The sequence below is a fragment of the Neopsephotus bourkii genome, unplaced genomic scaffold (genome assembly GCF_033783945.1).
Source record: "Neopsephotus bourkii isolate Nb327-2 ecotype Australia unplaced genomic scaffold, CSIRO-AGI_Nbou_v1 NB_1234, whole genome shotgun sequence".
Taxonomy (NCBI): Eukaryota; Metazoa; Chordata; class Aves; order Psittaciformes; family Psittacidae; genus Neopsephotus; species Neopsephotus bourkii.
This window is the reverse complement of record NW_026901719.1, coordinates 3,049,436-3,067,970: the sequence shown is the minus strand read 5'-3', so window position 1 is coordinate 3,067,970 and position 18,535 is coordinate 3,049,436. Positions and strand designations below refer to the sequence as shown.

General features: G+C 43.9%; 1 long non-coding RNA gene across 1 annotated transcript; it reads left to right on the top strand.

The window, feature by feature from the left end:
• Positions 1-1,607: 1,607 nt before the first annotated feature.
• Positions 1,608-18,114, top strand: LOC133218294 (uncharacterized). Its single transcript, XR_009727095.1, has 3 exons — positions 1,608-4,009; positions 5,356-5,577; positions 17,583-18,114. It is a non-coding gene; the product is annotated as an uncharacterized LOC133218294 (long non-coding RNA).
• Positions 18,115-18,535: the final 421 nt, after the last annotated feature.

Below are 18,535 nucleotides of genomic sequence, written 5' to 3'. Positions count from 1 at the left end.
ATTAGCTTGTTCTTGTTGAAATACTGACTCATCAAAAATTGCCATGAGAGCAAAACACTAACTCTTACGGTATTTTTGAGTGCCATTGTGAAGTCTTTGCACAGAACTAATCCAGACAAGGACAACATTGGATTGACTACAAAATCATCTGTTTCTTTTCTTATTACTTATGTTTGAAAGTCCTAGGTAAACAACCACACCCCTTTGAAAAGAAAATAAATTAACATAAGACTATTCACAAAAATAATGTAGATTATATTGAATTTATATATAATATTATATAATTTATTATTAATTATAATATTATATTATAATTTTTATATGTTATATATTATATATAATATTTAATATTTATAATTTAAACGGCTGCTTTTCATGTTGAATTCATTTGTCCGTATTTCCAGGGCACTCAATAACTTCTAAGTTCTTTTAACACTGCATCTACTAAGTTGTGGATAATTTATCCTTGGAGAAAGGATTAAGGAGCTGCAGTCAAAACCAGTGTCCAGAAGGTGAGGGAGAAATGGCCAGGGAGGGTGGCTGAGACCTGCAAAGTGAGGCAATGTCAATGCCCCTACCCTGGGTGCAAGGGACCCTGGCCTGTCATGGTCTCCCCATACTACCTGCAGTAAAACATGGTTCAGGAAGGCAGGCATGTTGTGCCACTGCACAGCAAGGAGGCATTGCTGGAGTGGGCAGGGCTGCCATCCATGCAGGCCACCCCTGCCTCTAGCTCCCACAAGCAACTCAAGTCACCCCCTCTTTCTGTGCAGCTATGGGCACTGGCACAGCTGGTCTCATGACAGCATCACTGATGCGGGTGGCCAGTAATCCCAGTAAACCCAGTCCTCTGTGGTTTGTGTTATGATAAGCCTCCTTGGGCAGAACTCCGCAAGAGTGCTGTAAGGGAGCTGGCACACAAGGAAAGCTTTCATTCTGGCAGCATTTATTTGGCTTGGCTGCAAAGCTCTCTCATATGCCTGCAACACTATAGCCTTCATCGATAGCTACAGATCAGTGTTTGTGTGCTCAGCACCTTTGCTTGCATCTGATTTTTTTTCCAAACCAACAAAGTTGCACAGGTCGGGCTTGGTATGCCTGAAGCATACAAACTTGCTCTTTTCCACTCCCACCTGTAATAGCTGGCCAGTGATTAGTCTGCTAGTTAGCAAGGGTGGACCAAAAAGAAAGTTAAAAATAAAAAGCACTATTAACTCAAAACATAACCCCCAGGCTCATAATTCAGGGATCACCATCTCTAAGAAAAGATGCTTGCTGCGCAATACACGTATTTGTATTTCATATGGCGTGCCATCTCCCGCACATTCATTCTAAGGAGTTAAATACAGCAGAAAATGATACTTAATATTTTAATAACCTTTAACTGTGAACCCCTAGCCTCACTACTGTGTAAATGAAGAGAGCAAGGGAAAAAAAACCTCTTACGGGGGAAATATGAATTAGTTGTGCAACTTGCTCAGAATTATTGTACACTTTCAGCACTTTCTTGAAGATAGGTTCGGTTCTTTTGGCTTGTTTGTACAGAGCCACCTGGAGATATAAAGCTCAGCAGATGCACACCCAGTAGCATCTTTTCTACCATACACAACCCTGCGATGCCACCACAGACTTCAACACTCATGATGGCACTGAGCTGTATGGATTTTGCTTATTTTGTAACTACTTTTTCACTCACTAATGACCAGCCTCGAGGCTTAAAACGCGAGTGAGAGGACCATAGTACTCTAAAAAAGCTGTATGGCCTTTAGCTCCCTTTAAGAAGGATCCCAGATCAGACCTGTGTCTCCTCCCTTTTCTTGCATGTTCTAGCTAGCAGGAAATTCAGCCGGAGCTTTGTAGCCCCATGGGGTCCATGTAAACAAGGAGGCAGGCATACAAGCAGCAGCCACCAGCCCTGGAGGACAGCCTTGGACCCTTGGAAGAAAGGAGTTTGTTTTTCCAGGGTTCTGTAGACTCTCAGGACCATCCCATGTCACCTCCTGGGCAAAGAAGTGCAACAGCTCTTCCTGCCAACTTCTCCTTAAGAGCTGTATAGCAGGAAGTGGATAGATTTGCTTTCCTCACTTTGGGTCAGTGGTAAAAGATGCTACAAAGAGGAGCAGGAAGCAGAAGCTGGGTGGAGTAATGGAAGCGAGTCCTTCCCTAGTGTCACACGCAAAGCCTTGCGGGTCTGTCAGGTGAGTTTCAGGACTTCACACATTCGTATTTCTCTTTTCAGACTCTGCAGATAGCCATACGGAGATTATGGAGACCAGCACACCACATCCACAGGGCTGCAGCTAACGAGCCACCCACTGAGCACAATTGGTTGTCAGCTCAGCCCCTCCCCTATGCATCATTAATGTTTTGTGCCATTACAAGGCCTGAGGACCCTCACAGGGAGTTTGGTAGCCATAAAAAGAAAATAAAATGTATTTAAATTATATAAAAAAATCATCACCATCTTCTTAACAGTGACATAACATGCAACCTCTGCAGCTCCACACATTTGAAAGCTGATGGTGCTCAGAGGGCACATACTCAGCACTCCAGGTACTCTCCCTGCTTCAGGAAGAAAAGATGTAAGAAGTACAGTTCCCATTAGCAGGATAACCCTGGAAGACCACACAAGCACATTCCTCTCCATCCCCTCTAGTAAAAAGAGGCCTCCAGCCTTTCACTGTGTCAGCACAAAGAGTAATTCACATGCATATGAATGCGTTTGGCTAATCATAGTGTAGGGATAATTCTCTGTATATAATTACACGCTGTACTAGGCAGTTAACACTGCAGGGATGTTAAGGTCTGCTTAGATGTAGGAAGGGGGGGTGGAAGGTTATTATGCAACATTCATAGGGCAAATGGGCAGTTTCAGGCCTGCTGGTATATTTTGCGTAGACATCGAGCCAAAATCTATGCCTAACTCAGTGCAGTCCCAATTAAAACCAAAAATAGCTGTTGCAGGTAAGAATCCATATAAACTCTATCCACTTACCTCTGTCAAAAACTTAAGTCTATGCATGGGGATCCCCATCATACTGATAGCCAAAGATGCCTGGCTTGCTGGATAATTAATAGGTCAAGTCCTATGTACTGTGTTCGCTACCTCAGTTTCAGAAGTTCTGAGCAGCTGTGTATCTCATAGATGACAAGAGATTAGCAAGGTCTTAGTATTCCTGAATATCATGAAAGCTTTGTCTGGGATTGAGGCTTTTCCAAAATCTGTGAAGGAAGGAGAAATATAGAACTCTTTGAATAGAAATAAAATATTATAAACCTGAAACCAAACAATTTTTCACCTGTTTTATTAATATATCAAGAAAAGTTCAATACAAAATTGAAAAAGAAAAGTAGAGCAACATCCTTGAATTACTGACTTGACTTAAGTCAGGCAGAAGGTTCACAACACTGGGGATACAAGATACAGAAAAATTCAGAACTATCAGGAATTCAACAGCAAGAGATATCCGAGCAGTCACAAAATACAAGGCTGGTTTCCAAAGCTCAGGAGTCTGGCTAGGAAATGATGAGGTATTAAAAGAATAGAAACTTGTATTCCAGTTTCTGAGCCTGGAGAAGACACACCAGCCTTCTTTTGTTCTATTTTCTGTTTCTACTTTTTGTTCTATTTTTTACTCTGCTGTCAACACAACTAGAAGCTTAATTCATACAAGTCAAGTCTGAAATTATTGAACAATTAGTCATCTTTCTAAGACACAGCAAATATTAATAGACTCGTGAGAAAGTCTTATGAACTGGCAAGGCTGAATGAGGAACCCCTAGTGTCAGAGCAAACCCAAACAGAGACAACATGAATTGCTGACTGAAGCCAGGGCAAGTCTCCCTATAAATCCTGCATGAGCCAGTGATTCTCTGTGTGACCTTTGGCAAATTGTTTGGTCTTGGTTTGTTCCTCTGTCTACTCAGCTGGAAAACTGGGTTAAAGAAAAAAAGATGAAGCAGGAGCTGACCGAAAACCAGATGCTGAGCATCAGCTGAGCCTTTCCAGGTAAATAAATTATTTTTAAATAATTGTGATAATACAAAATGTTCAGTATATCTCATATTTTACTTCATATATTTACTGCTGGACCCAAGCCCGTCTACTCTAAGAGGATGAATATGATGATGACAGTTGAGAGAAGGTATCTGGTGCCAAATCTATAGGGAAAGCCATCAATCCTTGCAGGGAATATTGCCTTGCCAAATACAACACTGTGATAACAGCAAATCCCACCCAGATTTCCAGCCCAGCTCACAGCTGAAGCCAAGGCCAATGCCAAGTGTTTTTTTCCTGCGCAGAAAGGGAAAAGGAAGCTACTGGGAGGCCCAGGAAAAGCCCTGAGCTGGTCTCTATGGGGCTGGGGAGCCTCACAGGGACTTCAAGGAAAGGTCTCCTATTGGGCTGGTGTGGCTCCTGGGAAATGCTCCCATGGTTTCTGCCAGATGACAGGCGACTTTCACTAAATCCCTCCTCGCTCCAAAATAACTGACCGGGTAACATTCCAGAGACACACTGCAGAAGTCATCTGTTTCAGCTAGTTTTGGGGGGAGGTTGGTGACATATTTCAGAAGCAAGGCAGAAAAGGGTGGATGGTTTGGGGGGTTTGGGTTAGGGTTTGTTGGTGGGGGTTTTTTTGTAGCTTTGATTTACTGCCAAAGTTCACTTACTAACATTTATTTACCGCTGTTGGCAGGCTGAGCATGCACACTGCCTAACAGATATATCTGCAATACTGCTGGGTGGTCACTATTCTTGTGTTGTATGATTAATTGTAAAGACTCCTAGGGCATTTGGTACTGGGTAGTTGAAGCTACTTAAGTAAAATAATAATACCTTTTTCTCCATGGCCCCATCCATCTACGCTAGGGAAATCAGGGTCTGTAACAGGCTGGTGGTGCACCTCCTCACGTCCTGGGGAGGAGCAGGGGCTATCACAGTGCAGAGGAAGCTTGTGTTCTTTATCAGCTCTTTCTCCAGGCTCAGCAAGGCAACACAGTGCTGAAAATACGGAAAACTTGCCTTGCTGCTCCCTTTTTTCTTATGGGAACACCATGGCTATGGGCTGTAAATGTTTCACTCTCATGGATTTCCAGACCTACTGGCTCTATTTAAGCCAGCAGTGAACATGCAATAATTCACTGGCTTGGAAACTCAGCTAAGACCTCAAAAGGATCTAATTCTTCTAGTTCTTCTTTTGACGCCTAAATGCTATAAATTTCTCATAGTTTGATTTGGAGGTTGGCACAAAAATCCCTCCTGGGATCTGTGCTTAAAAGCAAATGACCAGTGAGACAAGTCTAGTTACCTTTTTAACTGCTCTGAACTGAGCTTTTCTTCTTGCCCTGCCACAGCGGTGATTGTGGGAAATGTTCACAGAAAGCACTGAGCTGGCACTAATATAGCGCATGTCTCCGTTTGGGTATCAGAGGTCAGTGATTTGAGCTGGGAGAGAAATTGCTGGCTCCCACCTTTTACGGCCATCCAGCTATCACCAACAGCTATGAAATGGAAACACGAGACTTTCAGTGCCCTCAACTTCTCTTCTTTGATCCATGAACACCTGCAAAGCAGCAGTGAGCATTTTCATAGAGGGAGCTCCACTGGCTTTGCAACCTTGTGCCACAACCCTTACAGCCACGGTTGTACCTGCCCCGTGGCAAGACACAGGCTACTGGAAACTGTGTGTGCTCACACATGTGGCACCAGAGATGAGTTTCACCAGAAAGGAGTGGTTAATGGCAGTCCTGTTCCCTGGCAGGCTATGGTGATAAAACTTAGCAGATACATACCACAGAGTTAAGAGTACTGGTAATTATTGTATTTATAATTCATAGGGTGAGGAGACAACTTCACTATATAGAGTATTTCTATACTGATACATTTTATGTGTTTGTACTGAATGAGAGTGAACTTCCTTGCCAATTCAAATATCAATTTAATGAAGCTGTCAGGGCTTTGCCAGCTTAGGAACATAGGGTGCCATTTTTCTAGGGTATATAGATTGCTGGCTGGGTTTTTTTTTTTCTTTTTATAGTTCAGTGACCCGGTTTTGGCATCAGCATCAGCTTCTCATTTCCTTACAACTGAGTGGGCAATAACAAGAGCTTAGACACACAGGGACTGCTGCTAAACTCACAGGCACACACAGCAAGCAGAAGCTTCACAGTAAAGCGGCTGCACTTCAGACAGCAAATAACCCCCTTCTGGTTTTCTAAAGCTCCAGCTACAGTACAAAAAGGTCAAGTGCCAGCTAAAGCCTGCAGAAATGTCCCCTTGCAGTTTTTCTTTCTGCTCTGACTCTGTGTTACACAATGCTTGCACAGCAGCCTGTTAAGGAGGTTTGCATCCGGTGGTCCCCAAATTGCTCAGTGCCCAGGATAGCCCAGGGTCCTCCAGGAGTAGTGAGCTCTGGCTATGTGGCTGAGATAGAAGTGTTTCCCACCCTTGATCAAGATAGCAGAGGGTTGTTAGTAAGTACACTGACCTGTTTGCTCTTGTACTGAACAAGCTACCCAGTACTGCTATTTCTTATTCTTTTTCCGTAACTCCCCTTTCAGAGATTTCTCCTGGTTTCTCCACTTCTGTTCCTCTATAGCAGTAGCACCTCTGCAAATTGGGTCCTTCTCTTTTGCCTCACCTCTGCAGTGGTTTCCTCCCTCAGACTGCAGCCTTTGCATCCCTCCCAGAGGAAAAGAGGGCTTGCTCACCATCCGCGCTGGTTTCTTTCTCCATCAGCAAGGCACACCCACCTACTCTGAGGAAGTTTGGTAGGCTAACCCTTCTCCTCCACAGCTGCCAGGCCAAGACCAGGGTGATAACACAAAGGTTATCATATATGCATACCCCTTTTTTTCCTTTTTTATGCAAATACTTTAAACTTTTACTAGATTTTAACACCTAAGAACCCATTCTTTGAAGGCACAGCATGGGCAAGAAAGTGGGAAGGCAGCAAAGAACTGAAGCTAATGTCCTTTAACTAGCCCTACCTTTTGCAGGCTGGGGCAGCCCTGGGTTACAGAAGCTTTTTGGAGACCCCTCAGCAGGAAAGTGACATGACATGTCTAGTGCACAGGAAAAGTCTCTCAGCAGACACATGGACTGGTAGCTTCTGACTTTTTGGTCCATTCCAGGGGCTGTGGGAGCAAATCTTTCCTCTTCACCTGACTATGCAAATTTTCTACTGTGGAGCAAGATTACAAGCATTACCTCTTAAAGGTGGGAGGGACTTGCTAAGCCCTGTGAAAACCTTGAAAGTCCACCTTACACCTTAATGCCTTAATTAACGGCCAGAGACTAGCTCACCCCAGACTGTCAGAGGAGTACTGTTGAAAAGCATCCCAGGGGCAGCCTCTTCTTTAACACATTACCATTATCGCCCCATTTTCCTGGTCAACCCTATCCAATCCAGACCCATGAGGCCCTCCTTCTCCTTTTACAACTTTGGACATAAAGGTTCAGCTGGCTGTACTGTATCAGGGATAGGGCAGATAATCAATGACAGAAACAGGGAAAAAAAAATGCTAGCAGAAAGCAGTAGAGGTTTCTGTTTGGTTTTGCTTTAATTAGGAAATGACATTATTTGATAGTTTCGTGGTTGCATCTTGTATCAGTTTTACTGAAAGTTTGGGATGAATGAGGGTTACAGTTGTGGTTCATGATAACCGTTCAACAACAATAGTGCAAGCAAAGTTGACATATTGATGGTAAAGCTACCAGTTCTCGCCAGAAAAATAAGCAATTTTTCTGAAGTGCATTTATAAATTCAACACATGATTAAGTTTCACTCTCTGCCTTTGAGCACAGTAGTTGGTAAGAAATGCATATCAGAAGGTAGGGAATAGAGAATACAGCTCTCCAGAAGCTCAACTCCATTTTCCTTTTCTTCTTCTTCCTTTTTTTTTCAGTAAAAGGGATGGATATTTTTCACAAACGGAAAGTTGCCATTGTGATTTTTTTTAACAGAAAAGCCTTTTTGCCTCTCTCAGCAAAACTAGAGCATTCTTGTCTGTAAAAATGTCACATTTTCACCTGGGGCATATTTATGAAAATTAAAACTTTGCTTCTTGTTGTAAATCTTTGTAAATTTCCATGAATTTGCCTTAGGTGAAAATGTGACATTTTTACAGAGAGGAATGTACCATTCTCCTCAGCAAATGAGTATTTTCCTAAAGAAGTTGCAGCTCAATTTTAAAAGCTGCTTTCAATTACATTTTTTAGAGCTACAAAAGGAAAGTTTAATGCACCTATAAATCCCATTCCTTTCCTCTTTTACCATAAGCAGGAGCTTCTCAGTTATATCGATGGTATTATTTTTATTGTCATTATATTTAGGATCCTTAATCATGGATCAAGACTCCATCGTGCTAGGCACTGTATAAAGAAAGAACATAAGGCTCATTCTTGCTTCAGAGAGCCAAGCCCCCATGGCAAGAAGCAACAGCATGGGGGAGCGTATGGAAACAAGACAACAGATGATCGGCAGAAGAGGTTTAGAAGTTGATGTACCGCAACCACTTCGCCTCGTGCTGGGAGAGCAGAGTCACCCCCTACCAATTTGCACAACCTTTGAATTCGAGCTGAGGATCAGGGGCAGACTTGGAAGGATCTTGCTTAACTGCAGCAGCCAGAAAAAGAGGATGTGCAATGCCATTAATGCAATATTCTCCATTTGTCAGTCAAATAACAACTTGTTTATATATGAAGATGGGACTGATATAAAACATCAGGACAGAGCACCAGAAAGCAGAAGAGGATTCAGGGGTAACTGTGGAGCGAGAAACCAAGAATGTAGAAATTGCAAGCATTGTGCTGGGGTATAGCACTAAGGGCACCATTTGTAAGCTTTTTGACATAACTTTTGTCTATTTAGTCTGCTATAGCCTCAGCTGGAATAATCTGTTCAGTTTTAAGCACATATTATTCTTTCTAGGGGAACACAAAAAAAAAAAAAAAATCTATGCCCCAAATCCAGCTCTTCAAAGCAGCAAAATCACTTAGAGAACTAGAAAACATGACATATAAGGTAAGACTGAAGGAAATGGGCTTGTTTAGTCTAGAAAAGACGAGACTGAAGGGAGACAATAACAGTCTCCAAATACATGGACATTATCTGCAAACATGGGGGAATGATTCTGGTGATAGGATGGGAAATACTGGGCTTTGATAGTCACAAAAGAAATTTATGATAAACAAGAAAACATTTCTAATAGTGAGGATGATTAAGCAGTAGACAGAGTGGCTGGGGAAGCTGTTACATCTCCATCATTTTTTGTTTGTTTTTGAAAAAGAGTTTAGACAAACGTCCGTTGTGAACAGCTTACGTACAAGTCAATCCTGCTTTTGGGCAGAGAAGGGTTCAGATCTCTGGTAAACCATCAAGTTGCTCTGACAGACACCACCAACCCTGCCAGAGCTGCCTTTGCCTGTGGGGCACAAAAAATCCCAATGGGCCTGAGCAGAGGCACGGGTGAGAAACTTAGAGACGTGCTGGGCAAGACCATCTCTCACAATCCTTTCAAAAGTTTTGGAAGATGTATGCATGCAGAGTGTAACATATCCTGTGGCATGTATTATAGCTAGGGGCCTTCAGCAGGTATGTATGCTAGAGTTTAAGGAAGTCATAAGTGATTCTGAGTGCTTCAAAGTCTGGTGCAATCTGAAGCTTTTTGGGAACATGGTAGGCATCTGCCCTCTGGAAGCCAAGGAAAAAGCTTTCAGACTTTTAGAAAGCTTGCTCCTCTTGGGCACCCAGAGTCACTCATTCAAAGGCACCTCTGCTCTGCAGTCTTTTCCAGACCATTCTGAGGCTAGACTTAATCAGCATTCATAAAAAGAGATGATTGCTCTGAGAGAGAACAGTGAAATGGGAAGCAGGAAATGTGGTTACATACACTGATGAGAAGTACAACCAGTGAGGGTTGAGCACGACACTGAATCAAATCATAAAATCGCACAAAGAAGAGATTCTGGAGACACACAGAGCAGCCGGAGCTTGTGCTATCCCAAAATTTGTTCTGTGGTTTGGAGATCTGGGTCAGACCACACAGATCAGAGGGAATTTGAAATGACTAGAGTGGGAAGTGGGGAGACCCACACCACAGCAGGCGAAACCCTAGAATGTTTGTAGTAAATGCCTCAGTCTTACCCACATAAAATCCTTTTCAAGTGATACAGGAGGGAGAGACTATGGCTACCACAGCATCCTGATGCTTCAGTGGTGGTAGGTGCTGCACAGCTTTGGAAAAGGCATGTCAGGTACTGAAGGCATGAGCAGATGAAAAAGATTACCCAAGCGTTCTGCAGCTTTCTTCTGTGATGCATAGCTTCTCCTGCAAATGGAGCAGAAGCTATTCCACTGTTACTGGTATAGGAGCACACATGAGGGCAAGTACCAGGCTGAAAGACATGCTGTAAGAGGTAGTCATCAAGCTTCTGACACCTTGTTTGTTTCTTTTAGTACAGTGGAGTATTTAGCTCTGCAGTACTTGTTTTGTTCTCTTTGAGCATTACGACTTGACACATGAAGACTTTGCTTCTTGAAAAGACACACTGTGACTTTATGGTTCAGCACAGAGAAAGGATGGTCAAGAGACAGGTTGTGGCACAGGAAACACTTTGGTTCTTTCCCTGCCATTCCTGCTGCCATATGCATCTGCAGCTTTCTGTGGAGACAGTTGAAAGCAGTAACTCACTGGCATCACACCAATACAACAATACCTACTCAACCATTTTTGGCATCACAGATGCATGTGTGTCTTCACATGCCTCCTGCTAACACCACAGGATTTGCCCTAGACCAGTCTCAGAGAGTGAGAGCAATGATCTCCATAGGGAAACAAAACATCTGGAGGACATAGACTCAACACCTCAGCCCCTCATCTGCAACACTGTTCCCTACCATGTGTTTCTGCCCAGAGAAACAAACTGTAAGAACCAGTCATACAGACAAAAAACCAAAAATATCCTAAGCCATGTAAGACCTGTCCAGTGTCAGGAAGATGATGCACATGGGAGCTTTCCCTGATGCTGCCTTAGCATAGCTCTGGTGACAGACAGGACAACCAGAGAAACACAAATGTAGACAACAGTGGGAAACTTTCAGGAAGTACCCCAACACAGGGACCAGATACCCAGCAACCAAAGCAAAGGCTTGCATGTAAGCATGTGAAGCTGCACTGTGGATGCTGTCAGGTAGATTAGAAACGAGTAGAAGATTTATCTCTGCATACACAGACTGCCTGAGTTTTCTTCCAAAATTTTCAGAGGAAGTAAAGCTCTCTGCCTCTGAGGACAATGAATAATTTCTACAAAGTATGTGTTTTGGGTTTGAGCTCCCTTCTTTCACAAAAAAGGACAATTATATTTTTCCTTTTCAGGAAATATTTTTTTAAATTTATTTTTATTTTGGGGGTGGATGGCAGCACAGACCAGAAGTGACCAGTGGTGAAAAGAGGTCCCTATAGGAAATATTTTTGCTGCTCCTGCTTCTGAACCCTGTGAAATGCCTGGAAGGCCTGGATAGATGTGCCAAAGGTATACATTATGCACACGGGAGAGGGAGGTGAGTGGAAAGAAGGCGAAAGACAGTAATACATTTTTTTGGAGAAAGATTTTGACAGGAAACCACTCTGGAAGTCAGGTTGCCTGTGGAGACTGATTCATTTCAGCTTGAAGCACAAATGTGGTTGCTAGCCTAATCTCCACAAAGCCACAGACAACTTCCAGTCAAGAGTTCATTAAGGTTTGACAAACTATATGCACTGGGCTGTGAGTGCCTGCCAGGCTCCCGTGAGACAGTGGAAAGTATTTAATACACAGGCAGATATCTTAGAAGGGAAGGCATCCTTTCCTCATGTGTTTCCACATAAAGCATTTTTTGAAAGATTTATTCAGCATAACTTGCTTATTTCCAAGATGCTGTGTAGCTTCCAGGGACAGCTCTGACCTTGGCTAAGGGTGGGAAATCAAGGAACCCAGCTCTAAAAACATCCTTCCCAAGCTGCTCTCAGGTTTGGTGGCACAGTTGTTAGAAGGAACTTCCCAGTTGAGTGCCCATGTGGATGGGGGGGGGGGCAGAAGGGAAAACTCCCATATTCAGCAGCTCAGCCCTCACAAAGTGATACTGTTTCCTTCCCAGGGAAGTGCCTGGGGAATTAAGAACTTATTTTCTTAAGGGGTACCTGCTTCAGTTGTTTCCACTGATCTATTTTCATTTCCCTTTTAAGCAAGCTAATCCACTTCATGCAGTCAAGGCAAAAAACAGTAGCCAAATTAGATCATATTTATCAGCATAGGGTAAAATAGTAGTGGTTTTATGTTTTTGAGCATTTTTATTTCAATGGCACCATTTGGATCAAGTCCAAACACTCAGAAATTCTGTAAATTTGCTTTTAAGAGCCCAGCAGGGGGTTTTCACGGAAAGCGCTCCAGTATGTGAAAGAATTTCTGAACAGCAAAACCCATTTACTACAAGCTCTAACGTGGTATTTTGAAGCGTGATTTGGGGAAGTCTGCGTTTCTGGCTGCTACTTCCCACTATTATGTTTTCATTAAAAAATGCAGGAAAGTTTTCCTTTAAAAAAAAATTATTACTTTAAGTAGCTAAACAACCTAGCCTTTAATAGGATTGTTGCTCTAGCTTCAAGGACTTTAAACTTGTAGGGAGCAAAACATCTTTTATTAGAGCTACTGGCAGCCCTTGGAAAAACAGACAAGTTATTTCTTCAGGCCTGAAGCAGATATCATCAAAGCCCTATTCTGCTTAGTCCTAGAAAGCATGCTAAACTTTTATTCTGATGAAAAAATTATCACCCCAGGCCCCACTATGAACTCCAATGGACTTCTGTTAGAGAGCTGTGCTTTTAAAAGCTAATAAATCCTCCTTTCTTAGGCTCTGGCATAACCTGGCAAGCTTGCCTAACTTCTGAAGTATCCTCAGCCAGTTGCATGTCAACTTGAAGCTGGAGTAGTACCAACACTCCCACATGAGGAGGAAAAACTTTTGCAGTGGTTGAGCACCATGCAAAAGCCACATTCACCAACGTGCTGCCATGCCATGCTCCTTTCTTCACTTCCCACAGCTTTGCAGCCTGCCATACAGGTTGGACCCAAAACAGAGGGGTGGACATCTCATAAATCCAGTCCTACTCATGCCATACATAAAATCAGGCAGCCAGGTGATGGAGACATCCTGGAAATGTCCCACTGGAGAAAAGGCTTTGCAGCCTCTGTTCAGCAAAACCGCAAATGCCCTGTGTTCCTCAACTGGGGCTCAGCCCCCACACAGCACCAAAGGATTCAAAGCTCAGGTAACTGTAGGAAAGTGTCCTTTATGAGCCTTGCTGGTCTTGGGAGCACAGTGCTTTCCTATGCCTATACCATGGGACTCTAACTAGGAATTAGTCCATTAGAGACTGTGACCTGCAATGTAAAACTGTACTTGGTTTTCAAATCTGCCATTCACACTGCCATCCAAACAGCACAGCCTTTATTATGGCTCCGCTGCTGCATCCCTGCGGGAGAGCACTTGCACAGGACATGGCCCCCACAGTTTTCAAGTGTTTTTTGGCTGGAAGCCAGTGGATCATCACACTGTCAGTGAGATATGAAGGGATGGTGTAGTCTTCTTAGGAACAATACAAAATAATGCCTTTCCATCTTTTGGGTTTTTTTTTTTCTCGTTTATGCGTACATAAAAAGTATCAATTATTTTACATTTAGAAGAGCTGGGGTCTGGGGGTTTCTTACTAAATTGAGAATTTAATTATGGTTTTTTTTAAAGTTGTTGCTTCAAATAGTAGACTAACAAATGGAGTCACTGCAGTTGGGGAGCAGGAACAATAGTCTTCAGGCAGTGCATGGCAAAAACCATCACAGGTTTGCCCCAGTCTTTAGCATCACCTCTCTCCAACTGTCACCAGCTCTGGAAGGGGAAGAGACATAATGTGTCATTCAAAACCTGTTTTTCACTCGAAAAAATACCCATAAGTATTAGTATTTTCAGCTACCAAAACAAAATTAATCTAATCAATAGCTTACCTAAATTTCATTAACAACAAATACATATTAAAAAATGAAATATTTAGCAAATAGCTTCTTCTGCCCTCATGATGTTTTAGCTGGGTATTTTGACCTATCATTGCACACAGCTGAGAAAAAGCTGGGCTACCTACTTGCATTGATGGCTGGGAATATTGCTGAAGTGTCAACTTACCTTCCAGGAGGTCATAAGAAAAAGAGATTGCCCACAACTTCTTTCCCTGTCATCATTAAAAAAAAAAAATCCTTCAGAAATCCTCAAGTACTCAGGCCCTGTTCCACAGCACCTCAGATACATGTGCTCACAATGCACAGGCTTCAGATGCTGTGCACTGGGGCTTTTTTGGGGACAAGAGGGAAAGGGTGTGTGGTCCCATCAATCAAGCAGAAGTTCATCATAGAATCATAGAATAGTTTGGGTTGGAAGTGACCGTCAAAGGTCATCTGGTTCAAACCCTCTGCAATGAGTAGAGGAAATCTTCCACTAGATCAGGTTGCTCAGAGCCACATCCAGCCTGGCCCCGAATATCTCCAGGGATGGCGCATTCGCCACCTCCCCGGGCAACTTGTGCCATTGTTTTACCACCCTCATTGTAAGACATTTCTTCCTCGCGTCCAGCCTGAATCTCCCCTCTTTTAGCTTAAAACCCTCAACCTGTTGCAACAGGCCCTGCTAAAAAGTCTCTCCCCATCTTTCTTATAGGCCCCTTTTAAGTACCGAAAGGCCATTTCACCCATCCTCCAACCAGGGAGCCATTGGGCCCATCCTACCTCTTGCTGCGTGGGCTTGCTCTGCACCTTGCAGTGGGTTTAGCATGTGGCTGAGGAGTTTTTTAGCAATGTGTGCTGGGGTATCAAGCCCAAGAGCAGTGTAGCTACTAGAGACGACAGCCAGCTCTGCCACACCAAGGGCCAGCTTGGCTACTGTCCAGGATCATAAGCAAAGCAGTTAATTTGCATCTAAATTACTTAGGATTTTAATCATAGATTAATAAACAAAGGTTCCGATAATTACTTATACAGATCACAGCAATAGTGCTTCACACAACACAGTGGCCAACATCATCTGCTCTTGGGGCTGTAGAGAAACGCAACTGGAAAAGAAAAACCTGCTGCTCTGCTGGAGCTGACTTATCCACCCACACACAGCTGTCACTGCAGCAATGGCAGGACCCCCACTAGACCACAGGGGAGATGAGAAGCACTGCCTGTACCTGGGTGTCTCTGCTGGGTCCCTGGCAGGCAGGATGCTGAACGAGGAGCTCAGGCCTGAACCCTCTCCTCCTTCTTCTCCCCCTCATCCTCCTCTTCCTCACCAGGAGCCACCTTGCTTCAGCACAGCCCTGGCAGTCTTGGGTTGCCATCCAGAACCTCTGAATTGCCACACTTGGAACCCCCAGCACGAGGTGACCCTGCTAAACAGCCCCCCACCATTGCAACAACCTTCACTGCTTCTTCTTAGCACATCAAGGAAAAAGCCCAATGCATCAGTCTTTACTGGCAGAGGATTTCTGCCTACACTGTGCCTTTGGCACCTGGAAAGGCACTGGTGCAAGGCATTCACAGACGGGGCACCAGCCAGGGAGGGTGGAAGAGAGGAAACCAGCTCTTCTCCACAAATACTTCATGCTGAAATAACATAATGGCTGAGGGAGATGTATACTTCTCCATATTAGCCTTAAACCAGATTTGTCAGTGGGTCAGTCCTCTTGATGTCCCCCTTATACTCTGTGGGTTTTTTGTCTTCATGGATGCATATGCTTCAAAAACAAAAATAAAATTAGAGATTGGACTCCAAGTCCTTACAGTAATCTCAACCACTTAGATTTATGCTGCTAAAGTTAGTCACATAAAAATAGAGGATTTTGAGTCAATACTGCCTAGAAACTGCTGTTGCAAATACGAGAAAGGAAATTGGATATATCTCTTTACCTAAAGAAATGCAAGACCAAAAAATTCCCTGAGCACAGAGATGTTCTGCACAGCCACATCAGTACACTTAACAGAGTGAGGACAAGAGAGACTCCCTTATACAATAAATTAGCAGCTCACTTGTCCCTGTTTAAGGAGTTACATCCCTTGACACTGCTGCAGAAAGGAAACGCTTTAACAGGAAGGTACTGGAACACATCACCAGCATGAAGGACTTGCATGTTTTTCTAAGAAACTTGAATTGATCTGGGCTTTAAGTTTCAATTCCCTCAGCAATGCCAGGCAAGAGCAGGCACAGCAAGACTATTTTAACTTATTTTTTGCTAGTGGCTTGCAAACAGAAACTCAACAGCTTAACAGTTTAGCACAGCTGGCGATATTCAGCTTCAATGACTAAATATGCCTGAAAGATGTCGTAGCAGACTTGGAGGATTTTACATTTATTCTGCCCAAAGACTTGCTTTAACACTGTTTGTCACTGCAGTGTATTGGCCCTGCTCAGTCTCTGCATTCAGCAAAGAAAGACTCCAGATTTTTTCTGGTCATGAGTAAAGGAGAGAGTGGTTTTCAGTCCATCTTGGTGGTAGCTTTCAAGATTTCTAAGAAAAAGAAAGCAAATGAGTTTACAGCTGCTTCTGAGAAGGCCTTCCATGCAGGTACAGATTCAGAGAGATAAGCAGAATTGTGAACAGGAGAGGAAAACAATAATTACTTTAAGAGATTTGTAGTTACTCTCTCCCATTAGGAAGTCCCTGTACATCTCTGGCCACATAATACACAATTCTTCTCCCTCCCAACTTCTCCTGACCTGTTGGAGTTGCACCTGTCCTTACCTGCAACAGGCACCTGCCACCAACACTGCCTTTTACCTCTGAGATGTTTCTGTTTGAGCTAGTACCTCCTGGCCTCATCCCAACCTCCTCATCCTCCTGGGGCACTGGAGAGTGGGTGGCCCTTCCTCATCAGCACTCACTGCCCCACACTGAGCACACTGTGTGTTCTGGCTCCTGAGCAGATGACAGTTGCTCCTAGTTCAGGTTACTCTGCTGGGGGAAAATCTCATTCATCTTCCTCACTTCAATGCGCTCAAGATACTGTGCAAGCATCCTATCAAAACCTTCCTCTAGATAATTCTGTGTAGCCTCGTGGGGTGCTGGGTGGAAATAGATGGATAGGTCTGCTACCTGATACAGTTGTGCACAAGGACACAAATTTGTGTCTCTTTCTCACTGCTGAAGACAAAATTCAGTGAAAAGACCCATATTGCCTCCTCTGAAGATCTTTCCAGGTTATAAAATCCCCCAAGAATTCAGGTTGGAAGGGGCCTTGGGAGGTCCCCTACTCAGAACAAGTCCAATTAGAAAAAGTTGTTCAGAGCCCTGTCCAGTTCAGTTTTGAGTGTGTCCAAACTGGAAAAAGCACAATGCCTCTGGGCAGCCTGTTCCAGTGCTCTGCCACCTTCTCTGTGACATTTTTTCCTTGTATCTGATCAAAATTGCTCTTGCTGAAATCTGTGTCCCTGTTCTCCAAGAGGAGCCTGGCTCCACACTCTCCCATTTGGTAGCAGCAGACAGCAAATAGATTCCTCTATTTGTGGTTTATTTTCCAGGATAAACAAATCGTGCTCTGTCAGCCCTTGTTCATACAATAAGTGCTCTTGTCCTCACTACCTATCTTCATGGCCCTCTGCTAAGGTCTCTCCAGTGACACATCCCTTAGCATGGGGTCAAAAACTGGAGACAGTTTCTCCAACACAGTCTCTCCATTGATGGCCCCAGGAGTGCAAATGCCTCCATGGTAAGGGATCTCACCACCCTGTGCCTGAAAAGGATGCTTCAGCAAGGCAAAGGCTCTGTTGGAGCAAATGGAGATGTCCCTGGCACTGGGAGGCAGCCTCCAGTAGATCAAGAAAAGTAATTATCTCCATTTACTCTTTCCTTGTTAGACCACACCTGAAGTGCTGTGTCTAGAGCTCCCTCATTCAGGGAAGTTACTGATGACCCAAAAAGAGCTCAGCAGTGGACTACCCAGCTGGAGCATCTTGCCCTGTGAGGAGATGCTGGGAGATGTGGGGCTTGTTCAGCCTGGAGAAGAAGAAACAGCTTCAGGGAGACTTTCCAGTACCTACAAGGATGTTAGTGAGGAGACACTTCACTGAGATGCATGAGAGAGAATAAGACAGTGGTCTAGTCAGGCAGAAGCACTTGCCAGAAGAGGAGAGACGTGCACCTGCCTCACCATGCAGTGAGTGGCACCATGGGCACTGAGGAGTTTGGGATCTTTGGCATTACCCTGTATTTATTCTCATCCATGACTGCCAGACAGGGGTGCCACCTGGTGTGATGAATGCCCTAACTGCAGACACCATGGTTTGCCTCAACCTTAAGTCCACTGTAAGCCATGCAGGCTCCTTCTTGGGGATCAGGAGAACCATGACTCTTATGAGAGTGGGACCTGAAAAGGGGGCAAGTAGAACAGTCTGCAGCACGCTCCTGTGCTGTCCCTGTGAGGGCTACGCTGAATGTAACAGCAGCATATCCCTAACTGGTACCTTGATTGGCT